The 6,681-nt window shown below is 42.6% G+C and overlaps 1 pseudogene; it reads left to right on the plus strand.

Annotated features, from left to right (window-relative positions):
• Window positions 1–1,612: 1,612 nt before the first annotated feature.
• LOC116104658 lies at window positions 1,613–2,247 on the plus strand (annotated as a pseudogene).
• The last annotated feature ends 4,434 nt before the right edge of the window (window positions 2,248–6,681 follow it).

Raw genomic sequence — 6,681 nt, forward strand, 5'->3', positions numbered from 1 at the left:
GAGCAATGTCCTCAGCCCCTCACTGGAGGATTCTAAGCAGGTTCTCCATTATTAAGCCTTCTCTTGGGGATTCCACTGGTGCCTTCTTTTGGGGTTCTCTTGGGGATTCTAGGCAAGCTCCATACTTCTGAGACATGCCTCAGCTCTCATATAAGGTTTCTAGGGAAGTGCTCAACTACTGAGCCACATCCCCAGGCCCTCACTGTGGGAATCTAAGTAGGTGCTCTAGCACTGAAATATACTATAGCCCTTTACTAAAGGGTCAAAGCAAGTACTCTACCACAGGCCATATCCTCAGGTCCTAAAGATGTATGCACAATGACATTCCTATCTCTCTGATCTTTCAAGTGGCTCTCCTAATCCTACTGCTCACTAACCAAATGGGGGTGGTGGGCCACAGGCTCTCTCTGTTGCCCAGAATATACCAAGCTCTTGTGTGCTTCACTTTCTTCTGCCTAGAACTCTACTTTCACAAAAGCACCTGATAGAATCACCTTTAGCATACAGGCACCAACTCATCAATCATAGCCTTTCCTGGAATTAGTCATCTATTGTCACATCAAAAAGTATTATACATCAATCCTTAGTGTTTTAATTCCATTTACTTTTTAGTTAAATAAATTTATTAGTGTACATTTATTGTATAGAGTAATGAGCTTCATGACATGTTTGTTTGAGCGTATCATGTTCTTTGGACAAATCCAATCTCATTGTGTTTCTTTCCTTCAGCTGGACCCCTTCCTATGCATTCTTCCTTCCAATTTCCTGTAACACAGTCACACACACATGAATGCATGCACACATGTGCATGTGCACACACACACATGCATTCATACACACATATGAATGCATCCACACACATGCATGCACACATACACACATGCATACAAACAGAGCTATGAGATATGAGATAAAGAAGACATGTGACACTTGTTTTGTTTTGTTTTCTTGGGTCTGGCTTGTCTGATTCAGTATAATAATCTCCAACTTTACCCATTTTCCTGCAGGTGACATCATTCTGTTCTTCTGTGTGGCTAAAATTTCATTATGTGTCTATATAAACTACATTTTCTTCATCCATCTGTAATAGACACTTGGGCTGATTTAACAATCTGTCCATTGTGAAGAATGTCACAATAAACACGTATGAGCATGTGTATCTGTGGCATGCTGACTTAGACTCCTTTGGGTATATTCCCAGGAGTGGACTGTAGGGTCATGTGGTAGTTCTAGCTTTGAAAATTTCTCCATGTTGATTTCCATTTTGGCTGTACTATTTTCTATGCCCACAAGCAGTGGATCAGAAATTCTTTCTCACATCTTCATCATGAGGTATGTATCAACCTTAGGTGATTTCATTCCCCTGTATCCAATCTCCCACCAGTTTATAAGTTGTACAAAACACATACTTGTTTGTTCTCTCTGTCCTGGGATTAGCGGTCTTCCTGACATGTCACATCAATGTAAAATGTAATTAGCTGTCCTTCCCTTCAGTTTCAGGGGCTGAGAATCTCAATATGTTGCTCATTTTATAGATGTGGCATGAACACAAAATGTCAGAGCCATCCACTGGGTAGGGCATATAGCTATTTAGATTAAAAAAAAAGGGGGGATGATTATTTTCTCCCTGCCCATTAAGAAATCCGAGATTATTGCCTTTTTCCTAGGCACACCCCTAAAAGATTAGGTTCTGAAAATCATGCCAGTGCAGACACAAACAGAGGCTGGACAGTGGACCAGGTTCAAGGCTTTTGTCACTATTGGGGACTACGATGGTCACCTTGGTCTTGGTGCTCCAAGGAGGTACACACTGCCATCTGAGAGGATATCATCTGTGCCGAGCTTTCCATTGTCCCTGTGCAGAGAGGCACCTGGGGAACAAGACTGGCAAACCCCACATTGTTCTATGCAAGGTGCCAGGCCACTCTGGCTCTGTTTTGTTGCATCTCCTCCCTTCCCCCAGAGATACTAGCATTGCCTCTGCTCTTGTGTCCAACAAGCTCCTGATGATGGCCAGTATTGATGACTGCTGCATATCAGCCAGGGGCTGCACTGCCATCCTGGGCAACTTTCCCAAGGACACCGTTGATGCCATCTCTACAACAACCTACAACAACCTGATGCCTGACTTCTGGAAAGACACTGTGTTCACCAAGTCTCTCTAGGGAATTCACTGATCATCTTCTGAAAGCCTACATCTGAGTCTCTGTTCAGAGGACCCAAGCTCCAGATGTGGCTACCACATAAGAGTTTTTACACAAGAAAAATAAAGTGAATTAAGTCTGTCAAAAAATTAAATTATATTTATTCATTTAATGTGGGTGGGGAGGAATCCACATACCATGTCTCAAGTGTGGAGAGCAGATGACAATTTTAGAGAGTCAGTACTCTCCTTATATCATGTGATGTCCAGGGACCAGATCCAGTCATCAGACTCAACAGCAAGTGTCACTGATGTATCTTAGCTATTCCAGATTTGTAATTAATTATTTTTAATGTCAACACATGAAGTATTAGGTTTCACCGTGGCATTTTCAAACCAAATCTGCTTTTGTTGCATCTCCTCATTACTATCTCTGTCTACTGTACCTTGGAACCTTCTGCTTGCCACTGAGCCTCCTCTCAGTGATGGTACATGCATCTTATTTTCTATTCCTCCACACCTGTATCTCCCTTCATAATTCTGTAGCCTATGCCCATAACTACACCCACTTGAATAAATGAGCATTAGGTGTATATTTATACATGTAAGCATATAAATATTACACACATATACAAACAAACAGATGCTAAGTTCCACATATGAGAGAAAATGATCAATATTTCTGTTTGTACATCTGAGGTGCCTCACTTAATGTAATACTTTTGATATCTATCCTTTCTCCTACAAAGTTCATAATTTCATACAAACTAATACAGACATTATAAAAATTTGTATGAGCTTTCTCAAGAAATTTAAAATAGAACTACCTCCTGTGATTATTTTGTTCCCCCTTCTATGTAGGATTGAAGCATCCATACTTTGGTATACCTTCTTCTTAAGCTCTATATGGTTTGTGGGTTGTATCAGGGGTATTCTAAGCTTTGGGGTTAATATCCACTTATCAGAGAGTACATACCATGTGTGTTCTTTTGTGTCTGGGTTACTTCACTCAGAATGATATTTTCTAGTTCCACACATTTGCCTGTTGTACTGGCTAGTTTTGTGTGTCAACTTGACACAGGATGGAGTTACCACAGAAGGGAGCTTCAGTTGGGGAAGTGCCTCCATGAGGTCCAGCTGTGGAGCATTTTCTCAATTAGTGATCAAGGGGGTAGGGCCCCTTGTGGGTGGTGCCATCCCTGGGCTGGAGGTCTTGGGCTCTATAAGAGAGCAGGCTGAGCAAGCCAGGAGAAGCAAGCCAGTAAAGAACATCCCTCCATGGCCTCTGCATCAGCTCCTGCTTCCTGACCTGCTTGAGTTCCAGTCCTGACTTCCTTTGGTGATGAACAGCCATGTGGAAGTAAGCCAAATAAACTCTTTACTCCCAAACTTGCTTCTTGGTCATGATGTTGTGCAGGAATAGAAACCCTGACTAAGACACCTGTGAATGTCATAAATTCATTGTTTTGAATTACTGAATAGTACTCTATTGTGTAAATATACCACATTTGCTGTATCCATTCTTCTGTTGAGGGACATCTGGATTGTTTCCAGCTTCTGATTATTATAAATAAGGCTGCTATAAACATAGTGGAGTATGTATCCTTGTTATATATTGGAGCATCTTTTGGGTATATGCCCAGGAGTGGTATAGTAGCACCTGACCAATACAGATGCAGATACTCACAGCCAACCATCGGACTGAGCCTGGGGACCCCAATGGAAGAGCTAGGAGATGGACTGAAGGAGCTGAAGAGGATTACAACCATATAGGAAGAACAATATCAACTAACTGAACCACCCAGATCTCCCAAAGACTGAACCCTCAACCAAAGAGTAAACATGGAGGGATCCATAGCTCCAGACATATATATGTAGCAGAGGATGGCCTTATCTGACATCAGTGGGAGGGGAGTTCCTTGGTCCCATGGAGACTTGATGCCCCAGGGTAGGGGGATGGTAGAGCAGTGAGGTGGGAGTGGTTGGAGGAGCACCCTCATAGAAGCAAGGCGATGGGGGAGAGAAGGGGTGAGAAAGGGGTTTGTGGAGGGGTAACCAGGAAGAGAGATATCATTTGAAATGTAAATTAATAAAATGATTAATGAAAAATAAAATAAAGTAGAACTACCGTATGACCCAGCTGTACCACTCCTGAATGACTGTCCATCTGTGCTTAGTGCTACTTCAGTCACAATAGCAAGGAAACTAGAACAGGATGACTTCACAGCACATCTCTACATCTGCATACTACACTGGCCTGTGTATTATGCAGCTAATGGCATACTGTGAGGTATGAGGGTGTAGGATGTGTGTCCTTCTATCTAACTATCCTCTAAGAAGTACTTATGTCTGCCTTGTGCCTCTGGTTTTCCCAGTCTCATCTGCTACTTGACTTGGCTGAATGCTTAGAGATGGCATAAGTTACTCCATAATTGTGTAAAACTCTCCTAAAGTCAACTATGACATGGCAACTTTACTGACACATGGACTGAGTCATGCTTGACTTCCAGTGCTTGAACTCAACAACAGTGTTTGTTCTATAGTACCTGTTCTCCTACCTTAAAACAGGGATGTTCAAGAGAAAGATAAAGAGACATTTAGAGAGGCTAAGCTTTGTCATATATCCAGGGTAATCAACTTTCTTCCATAGAATGGCTTAAGGTCACAATACCAAACCCTGAATTGATCATCTATTCTAATTCTATTTCTCTCTGGAGACTAAGATTCCAGTTTTGATAGGAGTCTTTCTTCTCACTTCTTTGGCGTGGGGAGAACATTTGAAATGTATTCATCTGGCACTGGAGGAATAGTCAAGTCAGGAAACCACCAGCCACACAAACACCAGGATCTGAATTCATATCCTCAGAACAATGCACAGAGGTATGTATCTAGAATCCCAATGGCAGAGTTATGAAACAGGCAGATCACTGGAACTTATTGGTTGATCAGCCAGACAAAACAAATCAATGAACTCCAATTTCAGTGGGAGACTGTGTCTGAAAAAACAAACAAGCAAACAAACAAGCAAACAAACAAGCAAACAAACAAAAGAGGGAAAAAAGAAAGAGAAAGAGAGGGAGGGGGAGGGAGGGAGGGAGGAAGGAAGGAAAAGAGAAAGGAAGGAAGGAAGGAAGGAAGGAAGGAAGGAAGAAAGAAAGAAAGAAAGAACGAAAGGAGGGAGGGATGGATTAGGGAGGGAGGCAGGGAGGAAGGAATGGAAGGAGGAAGAAAGGAAGGAAGGAAGGAAGGAAGGAAGGAAGGAAGGAAGGAAGAAAGGAAGAAAGAAAGAAAGAAAGAAAGAAAGAAAGAAAGAAAGAAAGAAAGGGAGGAAGAAAGGAAGGAAGAAAGGGAGGAAAAAGGGAAAAGGCAGAGGGCAATTGAAGAAGACACCAAACAGTGATATTTCTATACATCCTGAACACCCATGTGCACATATCTACACAAGCATATAACACACACACATACACACACACACACACCTCACAAGAAAATAAAGTATTTCTCCTTTCCATATCCAGCTCACTATGCTATGTTCAGTATCAGAGTCATGCAGTTCAGGAACAGAAAATGTATAGTGGCTTCCTGAAGGGAGTCATCACTTTTTTTTTCCACCCTTGTCCTAGATCCCTCACTCTACCATCTTGACCTCTTAAATTTAAGGGCACTTCCCTCTGACCATGAAAAAGCCCCCGGGGTTATGGGAGCAACATTAACTGGTACATAAAGCTGTCAAACTCCCAAGAAGAACTGGCCCAAGCAGGCACTCCAAATGACGAAGATTAAGGAGCACATGGGAGATTAAAGAAATCATTTTTCACCTTTGAATGTGGACAAATGCCCAGTAATAGAGCCAGAATAAATAAAAAATCTTTTTAAAAAAGACCTAAAGAGGTTTATAGAAATGAGACAGGTGGCAAGGCATTTGCTGTGAAAGCATGAGGCTCTGAACTCAGATCCTCAGAACCCACGTAAAAGCAGGATATGCGCATTGCATCTGTAATACTGGTGCTCCAGAAAAGGAGATGAGGGGTGGAGACAGGAGGGAGGGGGAGAGGCAAGAAAGGAGGATCAGGAGGAGAAAAAGGAAGAGGAGGAGAAAGTCAAATGGTTCTCCAACCCCCTTCTTCCTGTTCAGATCTCCAGAGCATTCCAGTTGTGGAAAGGAGTCCACAGACTGTGCTTTCTCTCCTGAGAGGAGTGGTTAGCAAGTGGCAGCAGCTGAGCTCCATGACTGACCCTCACCTTCTAAGTATCCTATCCATAACTGTCACAAATGCAACTCCATTAGCAAAACTGGAAACCTATGTCCTGATGTTTAGTTGAGCATGGGGCTGGATTAGCTCAGGAAAATCAGAGTAAAACTCATTCACCAGTGGCAATTAATGACCCATGGCTAACCAGGAGGGAGCATAGGTCTCCTTCCATGCTGCTGAATGGTTAAATGGGAGGGGGGAATACACTGTGTATTATGAGTCCACCAGAGCATGAAGGCAACACTGGAGCCACCAGACATATGAACTCAGCTCTTGGGGAAACTC

This window comes from Mastomys coucha, unplaced genomic scaffold (genome assembly GCF_008632895.1).
Source record: "Mastomys coucha isolate ucsf_1 unplaced genomic scaffold, UCSF_Mcou_1 pScaffold22, whole genome shotgun sequence".
Classification (NCBI taxonomy): domain Eukaryota; kingdom Metazoa; phylum Chordata; class Mammalia; order Rodentia; family Muridae; genus Mastomys; species Mastomys coucha.